At 42.9% G+C, this 26,867-nt stretch overlaps 1 protein-coding gene across 7 annotated transcripts in view; it reads right to left on the bottom strand.

Moving 5' to 3' along the window:
- The window catches only part of LOC308572470 (poly(rC)-binding protein 3-like), a 191,057-nt gene that overhangs the window by 102,975 nt on the left and 61,215 nt on the right, over window positions 1–26,867 (bottom strand). The window contains exons 3-4 of one of the 7 annotated variants that reach the window (XM_081168582.1): window positions 11,712–11,807; window positions 6,986–7,073 (exon numbers count right to left, since the gene is read on the bottom strand). The exons of 3 other annotated variants lie outside the window; for them this stretch is intronic. The gene's annotated coding sequence lies outside the window, so the exon portion shown is untranslated. Of the gene's footprint in view, window positions 1–775; window positions 814–6,985; window positions 7,074–9,446; window positions 9,488–11,711; window positions 11,808–26,867 lie in introns of those variants that run through there. 3 more of the 7 variants (XM_081168579.1, XM_081168583.1, XM_081168581.1) reach the window with 3 other exon arrangements.

The raw sequence follows: 26,867 nt of genomic DNA, 5'->3' as shown, positions 1-26,867 counted from the left end.
AAGGAGAGAGAGAGAGCTTCCGCTGGGGAAGGAAATCCAGGGGACACCAGGGAGAAAGGGGAGGCTGAGAGTACTGCGGAGGGGAGGCTCCGAGACTCTTCCAGTGAAATCAGCGGAGAGAGCACAGGACCTCTGCTTGGCACACCTACGCTGCGCAGAAAGCTTCCGCGCAGAGAATCTAGGAGGAGACTTGGTGTCAAGAAATTTTTATGTTGGAGGAAGTTTAGGAAACGCCCACTGACGGATTCTGCCAGTGACTGAGACAGTCGCGTTGTAAGGGCTGTCAAACCAGGGAAAGGTTTAGCTATACAACCAGCTTGGAGCAGTTTATGCACAAGCAACCCCAATTCCCATTACAGGAAGCATCAGGTATTTATTTACTGGTGCAGCTGGAGCATGAAACTAACAGGAAGAATGGCTTCCACAGGTTTTTATTCACTCATACTGGGAGGACGGAGGGGGGATACAGCAGCGTACCTGGGGGGGGGCCTGGAGTTTCGTTCTGTGTCCATCAGCTTGTGTGCTGGTGATGGAGACCATTCTCTGGAAGCGTAGCCCTGTGAAGAAGGACTTGGTATCCTCCTGGCAGATGTGGGGAATGGATGCCCAATGCCCCTGCCCTGACATTGCTCCCAAAGAAAGCTTGGCCCACCCACTTCAGGACAAGAGCATCTCCTTTCTGCTCTCATGCAGGAAGGTTCTTCTCCCATTCTCTGTTGGCACTCAACTTGGAGGGTGTTCTCCCAGCCCCAGGCAAATATTTCCATCCTCCTACCTGTTCTATTTACACAGAGTGCTTCTGCAGGAGCCACAGCGGTGGGCAAAGGAGATCCTGGAAGAAAGAAGGTATCCTTGAAGCATGGCAGAACTCTAGGCTAAGGGCTGCTTCAAGGGAAGAATCCCTGAACATGTGAATGGTCTATCACAGAGCAAATTCAACTTGAAAAAAGAGACAATTCACGTACTTTCGTAAACCAAGAAAATCTTTTAATGAAAATTATTTCAAACAAACCCACAAGCGAAAATGGTTCTAGGACTAAGCCTTGGTTTGGAAGGTTTGCAAAAGTCAGCCCAGGGATTCCTTGTCTGGTACAGTTCTGCAGCTTCTCCTTTCATTGATATCCCAATTAATCCACCCTCATGGATGACTCGTCCTGCCCCCCAGGAGCAGGGCACCTGAGCGGCTAGCTACATTGCTGGGGAATGCAGCAAGAAACCTACCCTTAATAGTCTCTGTTTTTCTCAATCACTCCTCCTCCCTCCTGAACACAGGTAATAAGCACAAATAGGAGAGTCTTGAGCTAAACCCTTTGTCTGCAATGTGCTAGTTTTCTACTAGCAAGGCCTTTTCTTTCTTTCTTTTTTTTACATGGAAGAGCATGAAAAATGAGACACCACCTGCAACTGGTACAATCCACTGTGGGCAAAAACAAGTAATCTTAACAATTCCAGTCAGGTTTAAGGTGTTTAATGAAAATCTTTGTGTAGTAAATGGAGAAACTTGCATGGAATAGTCCTTCTATCCATGAATTAGCAATGAGAGCAAGGAGGTAAAGAGAATTAAAAGGGGAAATAGTAAACAGGCTTGAACTGGGTATGCAGTAACAAAAAGATATAAACTAAGTAACCAGAGAAAGGAGGGGAGGGAAGTTGAGGGAAATGCAAATTGATAGTGTAAAGGTGTGTTTTTTTGTTAAATATATTTGTAAAATGATAAAATGAAAGATAAAATGTAAAAAAAGCAATGAGAGCAATAATATTTTTATTGTTAAGGCCAGTGATGAAAGCTGTTATATTTGTATATATTTATAGCCTCCCCACCAACAGAACAATGGAACAATTTAGTGACGCTTCAGTCCTATGTACACACTTATCTATATACACTTAATCCCATTCAATTCAATCCTGTAGATATGTACAGTATTGTGCTGTGTGTATGTATTAATTCATCACTATTTTTTCCATCATCCTGATAGCCACAGCCATTTACTTTCAATGACAGTAAAAACAAAAATGATAAAGTTCCCCCAAAAAAGTAAATTTTAACAAAGCAATTAAGACCCAAATATGACACACAAAGATGCTCATTTTCCATGTGAGATTAATACATGCTTCACTGCAGTTTTTATTCAGCTAAATAACTGAATGAAATTAATTCTGGCAGCCACACTAATTGCTATCCCTTCAGTCCAGTATTTGGGCTGAGCAATTTTTTTTGGGGGGGGGAGGGGAGAGAATCCTCACTCTTTAGGAATGGATGAATTTAAAGAATTTTCATCTTAACTATAAGGTTCTTTTCTTCTTCCTAGGACATCAGATTGATGTTACGTTATGATGTAGGATTCTCTTCCAGGAACGGGGCCAGAGAAGTTGAATCATGACTTGAAGTAACAGCAAAAAATAAAATAAACTAAACTAAAAGGGGATGGAGTGGGGGCTCAGCCACTCTGTATCTTAGGTAGATGAAATGGCTCCGGACTGCAATACCTCAAGGACTGCCTCTTCCCATATAAACTGACCCAGACTCTGCACTCATCATCTGATACCCTTCTTCGCGTTCCTCCTTCACAAGAGGCCCAGACGGTGGCAACACAAGAACAGGGCCTTTTCTGCAGTGGCTCCCCATTTGTGGAAGGCTCTCCCCAGGGAGGCTCACCTGGTGCCTTCATTAAGTGCCAGGCAAAAACTTTCCTCTATAACCAGGTTGTTGGCCTTTAACTATCTGTGCCCCTTTAGAAGTGTTTGTAATGTATTTCTCTTTCTTCAGGTTTTCATGCATCTCTGTGGGGCTTGTTGTCTGTCTGTTGGTTGCTTTGTAAGTTGCTTTTGGGTGCCTTCAGCAAGATAAAGCAACTAACAAATTTAATTAATAACAACAACAAAATAATTCGCCCAAACCAGTAGTGTAATGCAGACATGATACCTACAATGGCTAGAATACAACTTAGCTTTAAAATTGCCTCAGTTGCATGCTTAAGACTCACACTCAACACAAACAGCACAGAAAATGCAAAGGTACTGCCATGTGTGAAAATGGTATTTTCAGCAACCTGCAATTTGTGTTTCTTTCTAGAGCTGTAATTAGTATCAGCAAAGATCTCTCTCTGATCATCAAACTTGCTTCGTAACCAAGTAATACCTTAATAAAGAAGGGTGCTAGTGCTCGGCATGTGTTAAATTCAGGGCTCAGTAATTTGCTATCTTTTCTAGATCAGGAAATGATTGGCTTATCAGATTTGGAGAAACAAACACCTCCAGCTTCAACAAAAACATTGATTATAACAAAACATATTGCAGCACCTGCTGTAATTAGGGCAAGTACAGATTAGGATCAGCAGCACTTGTCTATAACAATTAAGCGTCATACTGTGCAATAAAAGCTACCTATTTATAGACTATTTATTTCCTGATCTTTACTTATTCTCATACCACTGCTATCACCCCTGCTTATTTGTTAGTTCGGACCAATATAGCTTCGCAATGGAAAAAGTTTGCAAAAGCAGTGCTTAATCCATCCAAAATAGAAAGCATCAATAAAAGTCATTTTGATATCATTTTTTCATGTAATTAGAATATACATGGTGGAAGAAACTTTTAGATTTCCAATATTAAACAGCAACAGCTGTCTCGAAACATTTTGGAGACTTTAGAAATTCATGAAATACCACTAAGGGTAAGCAGCATTTCCCCCGACAATTATAAAATTCAGTAAGCATTCACTCTAAAAACGAGAGACTTTAGAATTTGTTCAACAATATTATGTATGCGCCATAAGAATTTAGATGAGATTTCTGTTCACCCATCTTTATTACTTTCCCTTTACCAAATAAGACTACCCTGAAAATAGCTGACTGCAGGTTTATATATAGTCTGCTAGCTAGAGGGATCACAAGGTCTATCCGTCTCGCAACGTAATGCCTTTGCCTACAAGAACCCCATATATCTGTGTCATTGCGCGGCCATAGTCTCACCTCTGGCTCTCCATCTGAATGATGACTGGCTTCTGCCGTGCTCACAGGACGGGCATTCAGAACCCCAACACACATTCTGCCTGCCACCACATGATGCCCAGCATCACACAGTAGTGGCAAGCCTAAAAGCATCGTTCCCAGAGCATATTGGGGGGGGGGGGGCAAGCCCAGCCTTCTTAGTGGCTGTGACTTATAATGCCATTAGAAAGAAACACAAATAATAGAAAGCCAAATATTGAAGCCCATAATAACAGAAAGCCAAATGTTGATACAAAATGGAGAAAAGCGATACCATCTTCTATGGCTTGGGGAAAGGAACATTTAGAGCATTGTTCTTGATTGCTTCAAAGCAGCAGACTCCAGGAGCCTTTTTTCTGAAAGGCCTTTTCTATCAGTATCTTTATTTTTTAATAAGAGCCAGTGTGGTGTAGTGGTTAAGAGCGGTAGTCACGTAATCTGGGTAACCGGGTTCGCGTCTCCGCTCCTCCACATGCAGCTGCTGGGTGACCTTGGGCCAGTCACACTTCTTTGAAGTCTCTCAGCCCCACTCACCTCACAGAGTGTTTGTTGTGGGGGAGGAAGGGAAAGGAGATTGTTAGCCGCTTTGAGACTCCTGAAGGGGAGTGAAAGGCGGGATATCAAATCCAAACTCTTCTTCTTCTTCTTCTTCTTAATATCCTTACATGTGACTCCAGCATAATGGTGCTAGGATTACTGAAGAAGCAATGCTTTTAGATTTCTTTTACTGTACGTCACCTTGGGAGCTCTTATTGAAGGTTCTCTTTCTACACAAAAGGAGCATTTGCCCCACCCTCTCAAAGGACAGCAGCCTATTCCAATGGCAAAGTAGCGTTCTTTAGCACGGCTTCCATTGCCTGTATACTGGAGAGTGACTGCACCTGTTCACTGGAAAGTTCTGTTCGTACTGAGATGAAGCACTATGTGGATGGAGCACATGAAAATGCTGAGAAAGTCAAGTACAAGGGGACCCTGAAGGACTATAAGGCTATCATTTAATTTTTATAAGAAATAAATAAAAGTTTCAAAAAATACGTAAGTGGGAAAAGGTACAATTAATTTTTGTGTGAAATAAATGTATGCTTTTAGTAATTACAGTGTACATATATTGTACATATTGCTGGCAGTATAAGTAGATACTAAATATAAACATAAGGGGCGCGGGTGGCGCTATGGGTTAAACCACAGAGCCTAGGACTTGCTGATCAAAAGGTTGGTGGTTCAAATCCCCGTGACGGGGTGAGCTCCCATTGCTTGGTCCCTGCTCCTGCCCACCTAGCAGTTTGAAAGCACATCAAAGTGCAAGTAGATAAATAGGTACCACTCCGGCGGGAAGGTAAACAGCGTTTCCATGCGCTGCTCTGGTTTGCCAGAAGTGGCTTAGTCATGCTGGCCACATGACCCGGAAGCTGTACGCCGGCTCCCTCGGCCAATAATAATAATAATAATTTATTATTTATACCCCGCCCATCTGGCTGGGCCTCCCCAGCCACTCTGGGCGGCTTCCATAAAAACCAAAAATACAGTAAAATATCACACGTTAAAAACTTCCCTGAACAGGGCTGCCTTCAGAGCGAGATGAGCGCCGCAACCCCAGAGTCGGTCATGACTGGACCTAATGGTCAGGAGTCCCTTTACCTTTACCTAAATATAAACATAGATTGTTATAACTGAATTTTTTAATAATTATTTTTAAATAGTTTGCTTGTACTGAATATTTTACACATTCACAGGTAGTTCTAAAGCATATTTCATGCAGTCCACTACATTCAGAGCTACCATTTGAATTCACTAGATGACTGTGTCAGTAATTGCTTCTGCATCCAATTCATCTAACAATTCGTTTTCAATGTGCAGCAACATGTATGATTCCAAGTTCTCCTAAGACAGTGAATTTGTTAGCCATGTCTTTATTATCTTTAGCTTTGAGAATGTCCTTTTACATTGGACAAGGAACTGATAGTCTGCAGATGACTTTATATACTTTTAAATAAATATTTTATTGATTTTCCAGTATCGTTCCAATAACAGGTTCATTATAACAATGCCAATTTTATCCAATTAATACAGTTGTTAAAACCAATTATTTATATACTGAATTATACAATTTAGTTAAAGTGGTCGCCTCACATGCTAGATTTGATGGGTTACAGTCTCTTTTTTCTGCGTTCCAAAATCTTAATAATTTAAATTACATTCCCTTCAAGATAGTAATCCCTTATACAACAGCTACAATCTTATGGTTTCAATTCATGTTAATATATTAAGTAATTTATAGAGTTTCAAGTGGGGCACACAGTCTGAAATCATAGTTCTTTCCTGCATGTGGTATTTCCTCCCCCTGCCATGATGTTGTCCCAACCATAAATGGTGTTGTATCCTTCATTCTTCCAAATGTTGATATTTCCCATCATGACTCGGGAGAAGCGGTTGTCTCAGAGTTATCCAAAAGTCTCTGCATCACTTCGTCCCATGATTCAAGAGCTTGTTAGAGCTCTCTCTGTTCCAACAAATAAACTGCCCTCGCCATTTTTTTTTCCAACCTAGGAAGAGCAGTCTGATTCCAAACTGTCAGTGACTAATAAGAAAACCTCTGACCTTAGAGCTGGCAGACTCCTTTCCTCTTTTCAGCTGAAAATTTACAGTCAGTTATCTTTCCAGTTAGATTACATTCCAAATTGTCTCAGTCTCCTTCGCATTCCTTATAAAACAACAGAGAGTGGGGGTGGTTTTGGTCTATATTCCAACATAGTCCTTTTTAAAGAGTGATGTTCCCCGTTCTCTCCATTCCATTCCTCTCACACACGCAGTTCCAGTTTGATGTTAAATTTCATGTTATTAGTCCAGTTTCTTCCACCCTCACTTTTTATATTATATTTTGTATTTTTGGAGGGTTGCCAAATCAGAAACATAGAAGAAAAATTTTGAAAAAAAACTGTAGGCTCCCCTCTCCCCACCGTCTCTGGCACCAAATGAAACCTTATCTCAATTCTAACCTTTAAATCCTTGTAGCTGAGATGTTCCACTGTTTGTCGTCTTATCGCCTCCTGGGCCAGGAGTCGGCTTCACCTGCTGAGCAGCAGCCTGATGGAGAAGAAGGCAAAATGACTCCACTTGCTGCTGATCGGCTTTATTGCTCCTTATGAGAACCAGCTGGCTCCAGCTTTCTTAAGCAGCATTTGCAGCCTCAGTCAGTTACTGGAAACATTTGTCATTCCTGACCAGACATTGCTGCTGCTTACTTCTTGTGAGCTTGGATCCTCAGCTTTCTTGACCCCTGGATTGTCTGACTACATGAACCGAGATACTCCTGACCTTAGGATTGGACCGGACCTTGTATACAGACCCTGCCTCCAGGCAAGCACACCCCTGAGACTTGGCTGGCTGGCTGGCTTCTCCCTCCACTGAGCTCTGCCATGCCTGGCAGAACAGGACTACGACATCATAACCACAAGGATGTGCAGTGCCTGCTGGGGTTTACAAACTGCTATTGTTCATTCATCCTGCATTTTGCTCAGGTGACAGCGCCTCTGACTGCCCTCCTTTGGAAAAAGTGTGTGTGTCTGGGACAGTTTGGCTCAGGGGGCATTAGACACCATGAAAGCTACATTCTCTTCACAACCCATCCTTCGGCAACCTGACCCAGCAGGGCTATTCGTGGTGGAAACAGATGCCTTGGATGTTGCAGTAGGGGCAGTGTTGCCGCAGGCCAACCCACAGCCTTTGGTGGTCTTCACCTGTGGGTACTACTTCCGAAAACTTCAACCGGCGGAGTGGAATTATGGCACAGGACTATGACACTAGCACATGCCTATACAATTAAAGCCCAATTAGAAGGATATCCTCTGCTTCCAGGAATGAATCAGGGGGTCATGGCAGTGAGAATGCTTCATGCACCTGGTGCCTTTGCCTGCCCGCACATTCCATACAGAAGCAAGTGCCAGACCGCAGGGCATTCCACAGGTGAGACCCCGTTCCTCTCCCATCCAGAGAGGAAGTCAACGAATGAGTTCCCCCATTAGTCTTTGTTTATTTCTGTCTGTCTCTCCCTACAATGTCGAGGGAGACCTCCATTCCATGGCGCAGGTGGAAACAGGAAGCTATGTCATCAGCTGGTGTTGGTCCACTGTGCTTCATTAAGTCCAGGGTCAACGTAGCCGTCTACCAGGAGATTTTGGAGCACTTCATGCTTCCTTCCGCAGACGAGCTTTATGGGGATGCTGACTTCATTTTCCAGTAGGACTTTGTCACCTGCCCACACTGCCAAAAGTACCAAAACCTGGTTCAGTGCCCATGGGATTACTGTGCTTGATTGGCCAGCAAACTCTCCTGACCTGAACCCCATAGAGAATCTATGGGGCATTGCCAAGAGAAAGATGAGAGACATGAGACCGAGCAATGCAGAAGGGCTGAAGGCTGCCATTGAAGCATCCTGGTCTTCCATAACACCTCAGCAGTGCCACAGGCTGATGGCATCCATGCCACACCACATTGAGGCACTAATTGATGCAAAAGGGGCCTAAACCAAGTACTGAGTACATATGCATGCTTCTACTTCTCAGAGGTCCAATATTGCTCTATTTGCAATCCTTGTTTTGCTGATTTCATTTAATAATCTAATTTTCTGAGATTGTTAATTTGGGGTTTTCATCAGCTGTACACCATAATCATCACAATTATAACAAAGAAAGGCTTGACATATCTCACTTTGCATGTCATGAGTCTATCTCATATATTAGTTTCACCTTTTAAGTTGAATTACTGAAAGCCAGTGTGGTGTAGTGGTTAAGAGTGGTAGTCTCGTAATCTGGGGAACCGGGTTCGCGTCTTGGCTCCTCCACCTGCAGCTGCTGGGTGACCTTGGGCCAGTCACACTTCTCTGAAGTCTCTCAGCCCCACTCACCTCACAGAGTGTTTGTTGTGGGGGAGGAAGGGAAAGGAGAATGTTAGCCGCTTTGAGACTCCTTAAAGGGAGTGAAAGGCTGGATATCAAATCCAAACTCCTCTTCTTCTTCTTCTTCTTCTTCTTCTTCTTCTTCTTCTTCTTCTTCTTCTTCTTCCTGAGTTTCACCTGTATAAGCTCATTTGTCATCCTTTCCTTCTTCCTCTGCCTCTTAACTGGCAATGCTGTTTCCAAAGAGTCAATTTCCAATGTTTGATTTTCATCCATATTCAACTGTGAAATCCTGTCATTACATTTATTTACAAATTCAAGTGCTTTGCTGTAAAGGTTATCAAATGTTCTTGTCTGTTCCTTTGCTTTGGAGAGCTTCAGGAAGACTCCTTGTCATGCCTTGGCATGTTAACTCCCCCTTGCAACTGTCTCACCCTGTTGTGGTCTCAGTCCAGGGGGCCTCTGGCAATTCTTCCTGTTCCCGCTTTAAGGGAGTCATTCAAAAAGTAAAAGTAACATAAAGTAAAAAAGTATAATAATGATTTAACAAACAAACAACTCACTTGCTTTGGGTGCTGCATGAGAGAGTAGAAAGCACCCTCTCTCCTCGGCCAAACAGTTGGGCTTTTTATTTCTCCCCTTGAGTGTGCTAGCAGCTTTTAACCCAAGTAAAATGGCCAACTCCATTCATTCTACTGCAACACCGTCACCTGGTGGCCCTGACCAATGTTGCAGCCTTACAAAATAAGGTTTTCAAAGCACGTGCTTGCATGCGACAGGGCCACCTTGGGGTCTGCGACGGCGCAATGGCACTTTCCCCCCTTTCACCCTTGGGTGTGCCCTCACTTAAATACAGTGCACCCACCTCACAGAACACCAATGCCATGAATTCCTACAAACTAGCCCAGATTATCTTGTGGAGGACTTGTGTGAGGGAAAACTTAATAATTTGGAGTCTCAGGCAGAATTTGATCAAATATACGAGAGATTTTATTTAACCAAGGAAGTTATGACACAAAGTGCGTAAAACATAGGATACTTCAGATTATAATGCTATTTTACTTTAGTTCTTTCTCAGTTGTTGCTGCTTAATACTTTGCTTCTTAGACAAGGTGGTATTTTCTGTCAGTTACACACCCCTTTGACTACCCTACTCCTGAGGTACTCCAAGTAACAGACCCAAGGGGTCTCCACACCCCTCTTAACTGGTTTGGGAGTCTTCTCTTTTTGTAGCAGAATCTCTCCCCTCCTGACTGGAATGACCTTGACAGATTAGAGAACTGGGCCAAAACAAACAAGATGAATTTTAACAGGGAGAAATGTAAAGTATTGCACTTGGGCAAAAAAAATGAGAGGCACAAATACAAGATGGGTGACACCTGGCTTGAGAGCAGTACATGTGAAAAGGATCTAGGAGTCTTGGTTGACCACAAACTTGACATGAGCCAACAGTGTGACGCGGCAGCTAAAAAAGCCAATGCAATTCTGGGCCGCATCAATAGGAGTATAGCATCTGGATCAAGGGAAGTAATAGTGCCACTGTATTCTGCTCTGGTCAGACCTCACCTGGAGTACTGTGTCCAGTTCTGGGCACCACAGTTCAAGAAGGACACTGACAAACTGGAACGTGTCCAGAGGAGGGCAACCAAAATGGTCAAAGGCCTGGAAACGATGCCTTCTGAGGAACGGCTAAGGGAGCTGGGCATGTTTAGCCTGGAGAAGAGGAGCTTAAGGGGTGATATGATAGCCATGTTCAAATATATAAAAGGATGTCACATAGAGGAGGGAGAAAGGTTGTTTTCTGCTGCTCCAGAGAAGCGGACACGGAGCAATGGATCCAAACTACAAGAAAGAAGTTTCCACCTAAACATTAGGAAGAACTTCCTGACAGTAAGAGCTGTTTGACAGTGGAATTTGCTGCCAAGGAGTGTGGTGGAGTCTCCTACTTTGGGGGTCTTTAAGCAGAGGCTTGACAACCATATGTCAGGAGTGCTCTGATGGTGTTTCCTGCTTGGCAGGGGGTTGGACTCGATGGCCCTTGTGGTCTCTTCCAACTCTATGATTCTATGAGACCTAAGTAGACTGTGTCCTCACAGCTTCCACTTCTCCTGGCTCAGCCTCCCAGTTCATTCCTAGCCTATTACCCTTACAGGACACCACACACTGTTCTTCATGCTACGCTCTGAGACTCCTTTCTGTAGCTTTTGAGTGGATGTTTCTACCCAGAACCTCCTCTCTCTCCCAACCTACTAAACTGTCTCTCCAAATCCCCTCCTTTTCAATCCCCTCTCCTGGAACCCCAGCCAATCAGAGGCTGCCATTCGTTAACCATTTGCTGGCAGGGAAAAAAGAAAAAGAAAGCACTTGTTGACCCAACCTGCCCAGCAAAACAAACTTTTCCATGGTCCTTGGAGAATTTTACTATATTGGAACTTCTACTATATTTTCAAGCTACTAAATGTCATTAACATTTTTAACGTACTGTCTAATGTTTAAGGGGGCCTACTTGCCATTGGGCAAGCTGAGACACTGGCCAATCCACCAGCTGGGATAGAGAGAGAGTGTGGATGTCCATTGAAGGCAACATGGAGCCACAAGCTGATCAAATGTTCTATAGGCACCATGAACAGAGAGTGATTATTTTCTGACCTTCCGTTTATTATTACACTCACTGGACTAACCTGACATGTGTCCAAGGAATGAATACATATATTTTATCATTTTCACCATCTATTCCTATACTGCAGGACACAATATACCCTGGGATGACAGCAAACAATGTTAGGAATAGGGAAGTGAAAGAAAAGCTTAAAATAAAATGGGCCTACCTGCAAAATGAATATGTAGCTTTAAAGCAATTCCTCACGCTTTCCCTTTCTGGTAATAACTGTTACACTCAGGCGAGGCTATTCTGGTTGACATTTCTGAAAAAGAAATGGAGGCTTAAGCTGCAAAAACCAAAAACTGAATGTGATTGCTAACTAAAGATTAACTACTAATTGACTAAATCTAAAAGTTGCATTTAATAGTTACAGCTTCAGTGGAAGCTGTAAGGGCCAAATACTGCCACCTCTTACCCATACTGGGTCCTAGCGCTTCTGGGCTGAGGCTACTAAGAGATCACCTCTGGTCCTGAGCATGAATATAAGAAAACTTTGCTTTTTGCCCAGGATTAAACGTAAACTATTAATTGACCTTAAAGAGGGGAATTTTCCCTGCCAGATTTGAAACTCTACTGTGAGGTGGCCTGTCTCTCCTGGATCCAGGAATGGTGTATACTACAAAATACTGACCTAGAACCCTTTTAGATCTAGAAACCCTTTTAGATCTAGAAGGGTTTGACAACTGTTATAGCTGGCATGCCTACTTAGGTTACGACAAGGTCAAGGTACACAAAAGCCTGTTATAAGGAAACCTCTATATATGGTTTGGGCAAAATATAAAGATCTGCTTGAACCCAAAACCCCATGGTGGATATCTCCCCTAGAAGCACAGGCAGTGAAGAAGAAAAATATGAAAGGGAATTGGCCAACATACAAAGTATTGTTAAGAGGAAGAAAATCAGCTGAAACTAAAATGTTTTGAAGAAATTAGGGTATATCTGTAAGATTGGTTACAATATCATCAACTCCATGAGATATTTAAACTTGATAAATGAAATGGTTTTGCGAAGGAGCCTTCCAGATTGGAAAAAGAATTGATTAACTCCAAAGGAAAAACTCTTTCTAAAATGCATAGACTCCTTCTTGTCTGGGAAGTCAAGGAGGAGGAGGTAAAATCAGTAATGGTTAAATGCGCTCAAGATCTGGGTTATATGAAGTTTACCGTGTGTTATGTATTGAAAGAAAATTTTATGAAAATGCAATTCCGCTGGTATTTAAGACCATTAGAACTATCTGAAATGTATAAAAATACTTCAAGTAAATGTTGGAGATGTGGGGAAGCGGAAGGTACAATGCTACATATATGTGGAACTATAAGAAAATAAAGAAATTTGGGGAGGTAATTTATAACGAGCTCAAAAAGATGTTTAAGATCTCTTTTCAGATATCCTAAAACAGCGAGTAAGATATTCTTGTATGCCACAGAAGCTGCAAGAATATTAATCGCTACACACTGGAAGGGGGACACAATCCCAACCATAGAATCATAGAATCATAGAGTTGGAAGAGACCACAAGGGCCATCGAGTCCAACCCCCTGCCAAGCAGGAAACACCATCAGAGCACTCCTGAAATATGGTTGTCAAGCCTCTGCTTAAAGACCTCCAAAGTAGGAGACTCCACCACACTCCTTGGCAGAAAATTCCACTGTTGAACAGCTCTTACTGTCAGGAAGTTCTTCCTAATGTTTAGGTGGAATCTTCTTTCTTGTAGTTTGGATCCATTGCTTCGTGTCCGCTTCTCTGGAGCAGCAGAAAACAACCTTTCTCCCTCCTCTATGTGGCATCCTTTTATATATTTGAACATGGCTATCATATCACCCCTTAACCTCCTCTTCTCCAGGCTAAACATGCCCAGCTCCCTTAGCCGTTCCTCATAAGGCATCGTTTCCAGGCCTTTGACCATTTTGGTTGCCCTCCTCTGGACAACCAAACTGGAGTGGCAAAGCAAATTGTTAGAATACGTTGAGCTGGCAAAAATGACAAGGAAATTGAGAGAACATACTGATTAAAGAATGGGACATGTACAAAAAATATCTTAAGGAACATCGCAATAACAGGACATCAATGGCAGGCCTTGAATGATCTCTGTGGTACAGTAGAAACTCATAGAATAAGTCATCAATGAAAATTAATAAATGAAAACGGAAAGTGCCCTTGAAGAAATAGGTGGTAGATGTATGATGGGGTGACAGGAAGTCATCACAGATGTAAGAAGACTTAAATGTGATTTGATGCAATTTTTTATTATTTCTGGATTTTTGTTTCTTTTAATTTCAATAAAGCATTCAAAAAACAACAACTTTGCTTTTCTCAAATTTTTTGAGAACACACTTTCCAACTACAGGGGTCTTGCACAGCCCTCACCCATTTGAACTGGGCTTATACATGAAAACCACCCAGTGGATTTCACACCAGTATGGAAAGAGCCAGAATGAGCAGGTGCCATGCCAATTGGGAAGACATTAGATTCTTGAGGACACTGCTTACAGCCCTCCACAGCAGTCTTAGTGCTGCAATAGCAAGGAACGAAAGGAAGCCAGTTTTAAAACACTGAAAAGACACTTTACTAAACCATGTGAAATATAGAAATGTGGAAATTAACAAGGTATATTTCAGGAAAGCTAACATGCACACAAAACTAATTCTTGCCTTCCACAGCAGTCTTTGTTACATATGGTATATGAAGCAAGAATTTTTTAGAAGACTGAAATGACACCTGCCTAAACCACCACAGCATACCCCGCAACCGTCCTGTTTTTACTGGGACATTCAAAATTTTTTTTTTATAAAAAATCATTCCTGGCTTCTGATTGGATCCTGGAAAGTCCCAGAAATTACCTCTGGTTATCCAGGCACTGAAGCTGGCGTGCCACTCCACTTCCCACTTCCCCTCTCTATGGTTAATGTGGAGGTCCGTCGGTGTGCTGTGACAGTGGCAGGCAGGCGGGCGGGCGAGGTGGATGGGGATAGTGGCTGTGAGGGGCATGGTGGAAGAACCTCCATGATCAGGAAGGCTCAGGAAAAGTCCTGTGGGTGTGGGCAGGGGGGCAGATATTGAGACTACATCTGGAATGTGGAAAGTGGGAAGGGTGACTAACTTCCAGGGGTAAGGGTAGCTGGAGGGAGGGAGGTGGGTGGGTGACTGGGAACATTCACCAGAGTGGGTGGGGGAAATGAGGAATGTGGGAATGTAGGGAATAGACAGGGCTGCAGCTAAGTGGGGTCCTTGGCAGCTGAGAAAGGGGAGGGGGCAGGGTGGCACTGGGTAAGAGCACTCAGGGTGGGGGGCAAGCAGGACTGCAAAGGTGGGTGCAGAGGAGAACAGAGAAAATGGGCTGGGTGTTGGTGGTCTGGATTGAGCAAGATGTGTGTATGTGTTGTGGGGGAGGCAGGACACAAATCCGTCTCTTCAGGGGGGAAATTTGATGGGGGAGGAGGTTGGGCTTGAGTCCCAATTTTTATCCCCGGGATAAAGATTTGCCATAGAGAATATGGAAATGTGGAAGTTCAGATACTTCATTCACTAAATACTATACTCTCCAGCTACACACACAAGCCTATAATCCTGATACTTACAGCCAGACCAGTCTAAAAGTTACATAAACACTGAGAACTGCATTAACAAATGCATTGAACATATGCTTCCTGTGAAATACCACTCACAATGGTGTCAGTGGAATTTGGTTATGGTACAAAGTTCAGTTCTCTCACAAAGGACATTTTCCACAATAGTCACATTTAAGTAAAATAAGATGTTTAATGCTCAACTATTAGAGTGGTTTACTTGAAGCACTGCACTTATCCTGTCAGCAGGTTCTTAAGAAACACCTATTTTAAGTCTGCTTATAGCTAGGTTAACAACTCTCTCACTTGAAATCTGGGATAAAAGATTGTAACTAGAAGCAATTTAATTCATTCAATGTACTTAAAAAAATATTAATTTAGCACTTGAAACCTGCTCTTTAACTGAGTTGTTTCACCAGAAGGGAAGTTGTAAATGGAAATACACCAGGGATTCAATTTGTGTTACTCTATCATGCCAGTGTTTTTGTTTTTATTTTAGGGCTATTACTGTTTCAAGCTGCTATCAAGTTGCTTCCTTCCGTGAACAATATTTATTTATTTATTTATTTATTTATTTATTCATTCATTCATTCATTCATTCATTCATAACCCTGCTTTTCAGTCAAACTCACAGGCCACTTTTCAAGCCAATTAAAATCCATTGGCATTCCAAGGAGAGAGTTCCAGCTCCAGGGCAGGAGAGAGGGCCAGGGGAGGCAAGTCTGTATTTCAGTGAGCTCAGAAGCACACTAGCCAAAAGAGCCAGCCTTGCTCCCAGTCTTGAACCTGGGGGGCTGCTGCACAATTGGTGGTAAGACCCCTGCCCATCTCTGCAGTTCCAAAGCTAAGGAGGTTTTCCTGTCGCTTCTTAAGGTAGGGCCCAAACCAAGGAAGGGGATTTCAACTGAACATTATTATGCCAATAAAGGCTGAATGAATGAATGAACTAAATACTGGACAGAACTGCAGCATACTCTGCGTGGGGCTGCCTTTGAAAATTGCCCAGAAGTTGCAACCAGCCTCAAGAGCTGCAGCCAGATTGTTGACTGAGGTGGTTATAAGGAGCAGACAATTCCCTTGTTGCAACAGGTCTACTGACTATGGCTCTGTTTCAGGGCACAAATCAAAGTGCTGGTTACCACCTACAAAGCCTTACATGGCTTAGGTCCAAGCTATCAGAAATACTGAGGTCTTCAGGAGAAGCCCTTCTCTCGGTCTCACCACCCTCACAGGCGCGCTTGGTGGGGATGCCGAAGACGGTCTTCTTGGTAGTTGCTCCCAGGCTTTGGAACTCCCTCCTTAAATAAGGCAGACTGCCTCCTTCCTCCCACTGACCAGTAAAGGTCATATTCCATTCCTTCCACTGTTCACCGATTAGCGTATGCGCTGCGGCCATAAATAAGTCACAGAGTGCATATTCAGTCTCTGCCATTAAAATTCCTCTCTGGAGTTCTTCCTCAGCACAGTTAAAAACAGGATCTTTTCTCACATTCAGCCTCTCCGCCATACGTGCTCAGCAGCAATTCATTCTTTTTTCACTGCACCAAGAGCACTCCTAGCCCAGTCCAGGAATAATTTTAAATAAAGCCTTGGTTGAGGGGGGAGGGCATAGTAAAATCTTGTTAGATTCCTTGTTAAGCATAAATCAAAAGCCTCTCCCCTCTTTTCCGAGGTAACAAACAGAATATCACAACAGAGGCTACATAAGTCTCTTTCATTTTGCAGGCAAGGACAAGAAGGAGACCATTTGAAAACCATATAAAAGCACAAAGCACCTTGTCCTCCCCCTCCTTTCCCAGCTGTTGTAAGGTTTCTCAAGTTTCAAAGAAAACATTCAGATACCTTCAAAGAGCCGGAAATTTTGGAGGAAACAAGAGCAAATCATGGTGGAGACAACAGGGACACACTCCCAGGTCGCACCCGCTCGGCCTTTCAAGTTGGCAGACACCGGCTTGAGCAGCATAGCAGGATGCAGTGAGCTCCCCAGAGTCCACTGGGGAACACTGCCAGGATTTTTGCCTCATAAATCCTGGCTTTCCCCTGCAGAGGGCAGTGAGGAGTGATCACTATTGACTCGTGACAAAGCTGGAAACCCAAGTAAAGACTTTCTTGCTCCAACAGGCTTTGGGAACTGACTGCTTTTAATGAATGGGCTGTTTTTATTGCAATTATTTGTATGGTAGTAATATATTTTTTATGTATATGTATAGTTTTAATTATATCAATGCTTAATTGTTCTTTAATGCTTGTTTTTCTTCTATGTTTTAGCTGTTATTAGTTTTATCTGTAAGCTGGCTTGAGTCCCTCTGTCAGGGGAAAACCAGGGGAATGAATGAATGAATGAATGAATGAATAAATAAATAAATAAATAAATAAATCAATAAAATATCAACAACAACTTCCTTAAGGCAGGAGCTGTTTGACAGTGGAGCAGGCAGCCTTAGAAGGTGGTGGACATGTCTTCATTAGAAGTCTTTCACACATTATATGTTCATCTCCCAGACCTTCTTATGGATGTGGTAGAACTGGATTTTACTATTAGAAGTTGGTGGTTTTACATACCTGAAAGTACAGGAAAAAAACATTTTTTCTCAAATCTTAAGTTATTAACATAAAACATTTACAGGTATACAACACACCCTTTTGAAGTAACTCCCTACGTGTACATGACAGAGCGTAACCAAATCTGTGACAAAACTGTTAGGAATGCTGCCTAGCCAGGCCAAACCAAACCAAACCAGAAGCTATTACTAGAGTATTTGATTAAATGCAGGGCTTAATCTCAAAGAAATCATCAGCAGCCAAATAGGAACAGCTGAGCAAGTAAAGCTTTTTATTGGAGTGCAGTGACAGGATTAAGGAAATTACCCAAACTAGGTCAAAGAAGTAAAGAGGCAGTCAAACTTCAGCTGTTCTTGCTTGTTTGTTACACAGTAGAAGCAGTCCAGAGGAGGGCAACCAAAATGGTCAAAGGCCTGGAAACGATGCCTTATGAGGAACGGCTAAGGGAGCTGGGCATGTTTAGCCTGGAGAAGAGGAGGTTAAGGGGTGATATGATAGCCATGTTCAAATATATAAAAGGATGTCACATAGAGGAGGGAGAAAGGTTGTTTTCTGCTGCTCCAGAGAAGCGGACACGGAGCAATGGATCCAAACTACAAGAAAGAAGATTCCACCTAAACATTAGGAAGAACTTCCTGACAGTAAGAGCTGTTTGACAGTGGAATTTGCTGCCAAGGAGTGTGGTGGAGTCTCCTACTTTGGAGGTCTTTAAGCAGAGGCTTGACAACCATATGTCAGGAGTGCTCTGATGGTGTTTCCTGCTTGGCAGGGGGTTGGACTCGATGGCCCTTGTGGTCTCTTCCAACTCTAGGATTCTATGATTCTATGATTCAGCCAGAACTCATTGGAACTGAGTTCCAGCACCTCTTTGCTGTGTTCCACCAGCTCTGTAGTGCTGGGGTGCTGTCCCCCTGCACAACACTCAGGCTGCACAACAGAGGTGTCGGGAGGTACGGCACTTGGGGCTATGGAGTTTATTTTTCTCCTGCAACGGTAGGGGGAGCGTAGAAGTCCTCCCCCTAAAAAAAGGTCAACAAGTTCTGGCACTTCTTTTTCTAGGAAAGTAAAATCTGGGGTTATTAATCATGCAAGAAAGTATGTGCTATGTTACCGTATTTTTCGCTCCATAGGGCGCACCGGACCATAGGAGGGGGAGAACAGGGAAAAATATTTTTTTCTTGTTCTCCCCCTCTAAAACAAGGTGCGTTCAAGGTACATTAACCAGAGCTTGTGGGGCGGGCGGTGGGGGGAAGCGCTGCTTTCCCCCACCGCCAGCCTCAAAGATCCCTGAAGCCTTTGGAGCACAGCGCCCCGCTGCCCTGCAGAGGTTTGCGTGCAGCCGTCCCCAAGCTAGAGCAGCGAGACGGAGCGCTCCGCAGTGCTCCGTCTTCCTGTTCTGGCTTTGGGCTTAGCGGCGCAGCCTGCATTCGCTCTATAGGACGCACACACATTTCCCCTTAATTTTTGGAGGGGGAAATGTGCGTCCTATAGAACGAAAAATACGGTAGTTAATTTACGCAAATGAAGCATGCACATCAACAGAAATGGATACATTAAATGAAGCAAGTGAGTTCAGAGCCCAAAAGCTACACCCAATCTTCTTTTCCTCTTTGCCGAAACGCTTCCCCTTAAACGAAGCATCTATGTCAGCCTGTGTTTCAGCCCTGAGACACACGGTAACAAAATATGAATTGTGAAGATAAGACGGGTCAGCCAGCACAAGGAGCCTTCTCTTTCCCTAACGCCGCCTGCACTGCAAGGCGGGAGGCCAAGCTCATCCCATTCATCAGTTCTTGTTTTCAGCCTTGCACTGACATGTCAGGGTAGTTATATATATTCATTCTGCCTGCTCTGCCATCACAATCAGATTTGTAAGCTAACTGCTCAACTGTCAGGTTTGCTGTGAGTCACATTTTATTTTAATAAAAACCTCTTGAGAGGGAGACAGATTCTCGATTAAGTAGTTACTGGAGAGTCTGAGCTTGGCTAAGTGAATTCCATTTAGTCTTAGGGCTTGAAGATAAGTGAACCAATATGAATTATTGGCAATCCAGATATATCATGGGCAATAAATTTAATTGTTACATGTTACATCCAACTTTTCACAATCAATACAATTTACTAAATAAGTATAAGGCCATGACTTGAGAATGGTCTCCTCAGCAGACAACTGCATAATCCAAACATAGGTAGGCATTCGTATTTATAGACAATAAGGAGGGTTGAAATGATCTTTTGGAAAACTAAAGGAAAAATAAATCATATGAATTATTTTCAAATTATTTATGGACTGACTCCAGGATGTTTACTTAGAAGTAAATTTCAGAGTGTTCAAAATGTTATGGGCCTTCATCATATTTGGGGATGGGGGCACCCCAAGTATATGATGTATAATAATATTATTGGTAAATTATTGCTTTGTCATGCCGCCCCCCAAGACTAAGAGCTTCCAGGTGCTCCAGAATGTTGAGGACATAGAGATAGAAGAATTTAGAGTAAATCATAGTCTGGAGAGGAATCTTCTGAGTTCACACTGAACCCAGGCACACAGGAAGAAGACACATGGCAGCCCAAGTACATCTACACTAAAACCATGAATTTCTGCATTGTTTCCTATAGGCAATTCTCATTTAAGTCTAGGGAGGAGGAAGGTCTAAAAATTAATCTATGGTTGAAAGCAGCTGAACCATGGAACATATCAGCTGACCATGGGAATAGGTGCCAACTCCCTGAGGCCCTGGGTGCCCAAGCACCAACAGAATTCCCCATGAGGGGGCTGGGCACCCACAAATTTCGGTGCCAGGGCCATGCACACTGCATGGCACCCATGGCCCCGGGCACCCATGGAGGGAGAACAAATGAATTGTCTTCTTGAGGCCCCAATACCTATAGCACCTCCAAGGATGCACAGCATGAAGTTAAAAATAAATAAATCCGCAGTGTGCTATACAGCACTAAAAGCACAGGTTCAGGGCTAGCTCACACTAGCAGTCAGCCATGATCCCGAGCACTATATTAAGTGGATAAAGGTTTCAGGAGAACAAGAAAGGGAAAGGTATCTTTCATAAGCCCAAACGGTGCTACAAGGCTCCTGTTCCAGGCTAACTGAAACCACAGAGCACCACTCCTGCTTCCTTGTTGCAGACCCCACTTTGTAATACAACTATATTCCATCAGAATTTCAATGTGTATTGACGTCCACTAGCTTGTCAGCAATCTTATGCCTGCTAAATCTGGAGTAAGTAAAATAGAAATTTGCAGGATGTGTGCAGACCAGGATTAATAACATTTTCCTTATCACTTAGGGCAAAATGGCCCTGGTGACTGGGCCAGGCCTCTTAGTTTGTTCATGTGACTGCCTCCTTCACATATCAAGTGGAAGCGAGGTCTAATTTTGACATGAAAAGGGGGCATTCAAGGGAATTCAACTCTTACCCCACATCTCACCTCTGGAGAGCCCTGAAAAATTCTCCTAAACCAGGCTTGAAAAAGAACTTTTGAGGTCTATTAGGCCACACTTCTAGGGAGAGGCTAACTTTATAAGTCCCCAAATGCCTATCCAGAATTGCCAGCTTCTTGGTCTCTTATCTTCTCCCATTAATTCCCAAAGTACTGGAGATATATGACTTTACTACCTTTAACAGGTACAACAGATGTGGAAGGCACAAACTTTGAGGAGTGTGGGGAATCCAAAGATGGCGGGCTCCTCTTTCCCAGATGAATATTTTGTCCATACAGCATACTATGACTTTACAGTGGTACCTCGGGTTAAGAACTTAATTCGTTCCGGAGGTCCGTTCTTAACCTGAAACTGTTCATAACCTGAAGCGCCACTTTAGCTGATGGGGCCTCCCGCTGCCGCCATGCCGCTGCTGTGCGATTTCTCTTCTCATCCTGAAGCAAAGTTCTTAACCCGAGGTACTATTTCTGGGTTAGCAGAGTCTGTAACCTGAAGCGTCTGTAACCTGAGGTACCACTGTAATTCTCTTTGAAATCATTTTTCCACAGTTTCTCCCAGAGGTTTAAGTCTATATTGTGTCCTATATCTATTGCCCAATGTGTCACTGAAGTTTTGACTAGCTCGCCTTCTGTTTCCCATTCTAATAAAGAATTATACATTATACAATAGCTTGTCCTTATTTGGTAATAATTGTTTTTCAAATTGTGGTTTTTCAAATAGGTTTCAGTCTGAGTGACCTCCATGTAAAATCCAGCAGTTCCCTATATGTCGCCCATTTTCTATCCATATTAACTCTAATTGTCATTGCTTCAATGGGGGGAAACCATATTGGTGTTTTCCTTTCCAACAAATTTTTGTATTTCTCCCAAACTCTATATAAATTCTTCCTAATAATGTGGTTTGTAAAACTCTTATAAATTTTAGCTTTCCCACACCAAAGACATGCATGCCAGCCAAATTCTATATCATCGCCTTCCAAATCTAGAACGTCGGTTGACTACCTTGGCTTTGGGGAACTGACTGTTTTTAATAACAGGGCTGGTGCCATGCTGTTTTTGTTGTGATTGCCTGTGTGGTTTAAACAGGTATCATATGAATAGATACATATGCTAATATAAATAGATAGCTTTAATTCTTTAATATTTAATTGCTTTAAAATTATTGTCTCCCCAATGTTTTTTATCTATTCTTATTTTATCTGTAATCAGCATTGAGTCCATGTACAGAAGTGCCTGGAGTGCTCTGGTGCAGGGGGTCATGAAGAGTCGGACACGACTAAACGACTAAACAACAACAAGGGACAAAAGGTGCAGTATAAATAAATAAACAAAAGATATGTTGGTACTATGATTTAATTGACTTTAAAATGCGAAACTGCACAAGCTTAGAGTATTCTTATTTAAAATCAGGGTTGGCAATCTGTTTCTTGCTTGTTTTTTCACTCTGGTGTAGCAGGTACATAGAAACAGTTTTAAAACATGGAATGGTGGGGTGTGGAGAGGAGAAAAATATTAATTGTGTGCTTTACAAGTAATGCACATGACTATCTAATCAAGCTCTTCCCCATAAGACCATGAAGTCCAGGGTCTAACATTACCTCGCTGAACCACTGGTTTCAATGGCTCTTTCTTCCAAGGTTAAGCATTTGTTCCTGTTTTTCAGTTTGTTGCCATTTTGTGTCATTCACTTCAGCCAAGATGTAGATTTAAAAAGTGTACACACAATAAAATGAGGGGGAAATGCAGAATTCCCATTACTGGCATAGTTTGACTTATTAAGCCGCTCAATGAAGTTCGCTGCCCTGTTCCAATTTGCATTCCATTCAATTTCACTGACATTGGGGACTGGAAAAGGCAGAAGCCTTAATAGGATCACGACCCTTTCAGAAAGGTTCCTGGTATAGATTGCTGCTCCATTTTTTCCTGTTCTTTTGTGATTAGATGCAATATAATAGCACTGAAGCCCACCTGCAAAAGGCAGGCTGTTTGAGAACAAAAGTAACTTCTCTGAGCTTCTTTATATAAATGAGCCTTTTGCTTTAAATGAACATCATACATTTGAGAATGAGCTTATCACTCACTATCATACATGTGGCATTTTTTGTTAACACAGCCATTAAACTAAAAAATGCAAGTGAATATGAAAAAGGAAGGCTTCTCAATTTCAACCCACTTCCATTTTCTAAATACTTACAAAAATAATAAAACACGTTCTGCCTTTTAGGCCAGGATCTGATTCTCGCCCCCTAGGGGAAAATATGTTTTATTAATTTTCAAGTGTATGTCACAGATACAGCAATACAACTCACAACACGTCAACCACAATGCTATGAAAGATCAGAACTTATTTCTGAAGGATAGTCTTAAAAAGTCTCTCCACATGTTGCCATGGGACTCTAGCAGATTCTGAGTACTAACTTCTTGCTACACGTGCTCAGTAAACGATTGCCAAATGTTATAAAAAAAGATAAGCACTTGTTTCTCCTTTAGTTGCATGAATTTGGCAAGTCAGTTTTTCAGCCAAAGCTACTGTTCACATCTGGAAGTAGAATCATAGAATCCTAGAGTTGGAAGAGACCACAAGGGCCATCGAGTCCAACCCCCTGCCAAGCAGGAAACACCATCAGAGCACTCCTGACATATGGTTGTCAAGCCTCTGCTTAAAGACCTCCAAAGTAGGAGACTCCACCACACTCCTTGGCAGCAAATTCCACTGTCAAACAGCTCTTACTGTCAGGAAGTTCTTCCTAATGTTTAGGTGGAATCTTCTTTCTTGTAGTTTGGATCCATTGCTCCGTGTCTGCTTCTCTGGAGCAGCAGAAAACAACCTTTCTCCCTCCTCTATGTGACATCCTTTTATATATTGGAACATGGCTATCATATCACCCCTTAACCTCCTCTTCTCCAGGCTAAACATGCCCAGCTCCCTTAGCCGTTCCTCATAAGGCATCGTTTCCAGGCCTTTGACCATTTTGGTTGCCCTCCTCTGGACACACAAGTACCATGTTTCAGTATTCAAACCCATCCTCCAAATCTTACATATATAGTAAGTATGTAATAGTGTTGTCACATTGCAGTTTGCATGGCCACAGGCAGGTGGAGCTTCAAGCTTCAGGGTGATGAAGGTTGGTGGAAGGATGGCCCAGACGAGCTGCAGAGGGGCAGGCAGAACAGCTTTGCTGGCTCCTCCTTCCTTCCACCAGCCCTGGTGCCCCTGCTCCCAGGAGCCAGAGCTGACCAGAACCACTACTGTCCACCTTCTTCCTCCCAAACTAATTTGGGAATCTGCTGCTTCTGCCACCATGGCCACTTAGAAGCATGTTTGGGAGTGTGGGGAGGTGGCCAGAAGTGGCACCCTCCTTGCCTGGTAATCCACTGCTGCATCAGATGATTCCCAGGCTGGCTGATGCTTCTGGCCTCCTTGCCATGCTGCTCCTCCTGCCTCCCCAATGATTCACCCTGCATGGCTGCGATGGAAAGCGGACAGTCTTAGGAGCAGGCCTTGCTCAAGGAGGGGGACGTGGTTTCCATTCAAGGTGGAAAGGAGCCATACAAGGAGGCTTTGAAACCCCTTTGTGATCCTCCCACCCAGCGTTTTTTGGGGAAGACACAGGGGTACACATACCCCTAAACATTTTGTGAATCTAAGTTTGGCCTCATTGAGGGGCAATATTTCAATATGAGTAGGAAAATGAGACTATTGGAGTGGAAGGTAGGTGGGGTTGGCAATACACCAGCCACATAAAACACCTCAGGCTTCCACCTTACAGGGAATATATTGGTGGTGAATGAAATAATTTTTTTAATTGAGGAAGGAAAAATAGAGAGTAGGTTCCATTTTTCAAAGGGACGCGGGTGGCGCTGTGGGGTAAACCACAGAGCCTAGGACTTGCCGATCAGAAGGTCAGCGGTTCGAATCCCCGCAACGGGGTGAGCTCCCACTGCTCAGTCCCTGCTTCTGCCAACCGAGCGTTTGAAAGCACTTCAAAGTGCAAGTAGATAAATAGTTACCGCTCCGGCGGGAAGGTAAACGGCGTTTCCGTGTGCTGCTCTGGTTCGCCAGAAGCGGCTTAGTCATGCTGGCCACATCCCTCGGCCAATAAAACGAGATGAGTGCCGCAACCCCAGAGTCATCTGCGATTGGACCTAATGGTCAGGGGTCCCTTTACCTTTACATATTCTTATAATCCTTGATAATCTTCCTATGCCCTTTTAAAATGTGGGAGTTCTTTGGGGGGCGGTTATTGGGTTGTTGTTTTTGTTTTGATTGCATATTTTGTAGTTTTATATTTTGATTTTATTTTGTGAACTGCCCTGAGACCTCTGGGTATAGGGCCATATATAAATTCAGCCAATCATTCAGTCAATGCTATTCTCTCCTGGGCTGTCGCTATACATAAATCAGAAGTTTAGTTTTGAATATTAAGTGAACTACTTTCCCAGTGTTTCCAAGAGTGATGTTTATTCATTAAGAAAGCATGTTTTAACCACAGTATTTGTGCTCAAGACACCCCCTGCAATGAAAGTGAACATGCCAAAAATTATTTGCATAAAACCAAGCCATATTAACTAACACATTGTAGCTTGAAAAACTTCTGTCCTTCTAGAATCTTGAAACAGTTCCATAACATGAGTTAAACTGCATTGTGATCAGCACAATACTAATATGCACCAGAACAGATTTGACAGTAACTGGTCCTGTGCTGCCCCTTGCTGGAGCTTCATGTAATTATTATGATGTGCTTTCTAATGGAAAATTCTAATTAGCACAGGGACTGCTTCCCCTCACCTGAGCAAATGGGCATAACATTAGTTTTAAAGGGCAGAGCTCCACGAACACATGATAATCAAAAATACGAAATGTTTTCCCCTAAAACATATAAGCCTGCACATCTGGGGGGAGGAGAGAGATTTTAACAACTTCAGCTGGTTTCTAAGGATAATGTCTGCCTTAAAAACTTGTTTGTAGAAATCAAAAGTACAGAGTGAATTCCATAACTGCAGGACCACCCCTGAGAAGGTCATTGTCTGTGTGCCTGCTAGCCAAATTGTTTTTGTAGGCAGGCACCAAAGCAGGTTCCCTGAAGCAGATACTGAGGCATGGACAGGTTGGTACAGGTGCGGCAACTACTTGAGGCTTTGAAGTTCACCATCAGCACTTTAAATGGGCCCCTGAAACACACTGGTACAATATTGGTGTAACATGCTAAATCTATTTGGTGCTAGCAGAAGCTGCACAGCTACATTTTGTACCAGATGCAAGTTTTATAATGTAAGATAGAATGCATTATAGTCTAGACTGGAAGTCTCTAACTAGTGCATGGATAATGGAAGCAAAATCCATTCTCCCAGAATGGATCACAGAGGATAAAAAGCAGCTTTGTTCACCACCACCACCACCTGAGCATCCCTAGTTAGTAGTGAGGGCCACAGCACTCCTAACTCATGAACCTGATTCTTCAAGAGGAGCACAACCCCATCTAGGACCAGTTGCAAACCTCCATCCAGAAAAGTAAATTTCCCAAGCAAAAGCCCCTTTAATCTTATTTGGATTAAGGTCAGTTTGCTTCCCCTCACATAACCCAAAACTGCCTGTTTTTTAAAAAAACATTTCATTTATTAAATTCATATACTGCCCTTCAGCCGAGAATCAAAGGGCAGTTTATAGTATAAAAACACAAAAGTACGGTACATAACATAATAGCAAACAAAGCAATAACCCTCCACACACTTGT

Source organism: Podarcis bocagei (genome assembly GCF_964188305.1).
Source record: "Podarcis bocagei genome assembly, chromosome: 13".
In the NCBI taxonomy this organism is placed as follows: domain Eukaryota; kingdom Metazoa; phylum Chordata; class Lepidosauria; order Squamata; family Lacertidae; genus Podarcis; species Podarcis bocagei.
This window is presented reverse-complemented; position numbering and strand designations above follow the sequence as displayed.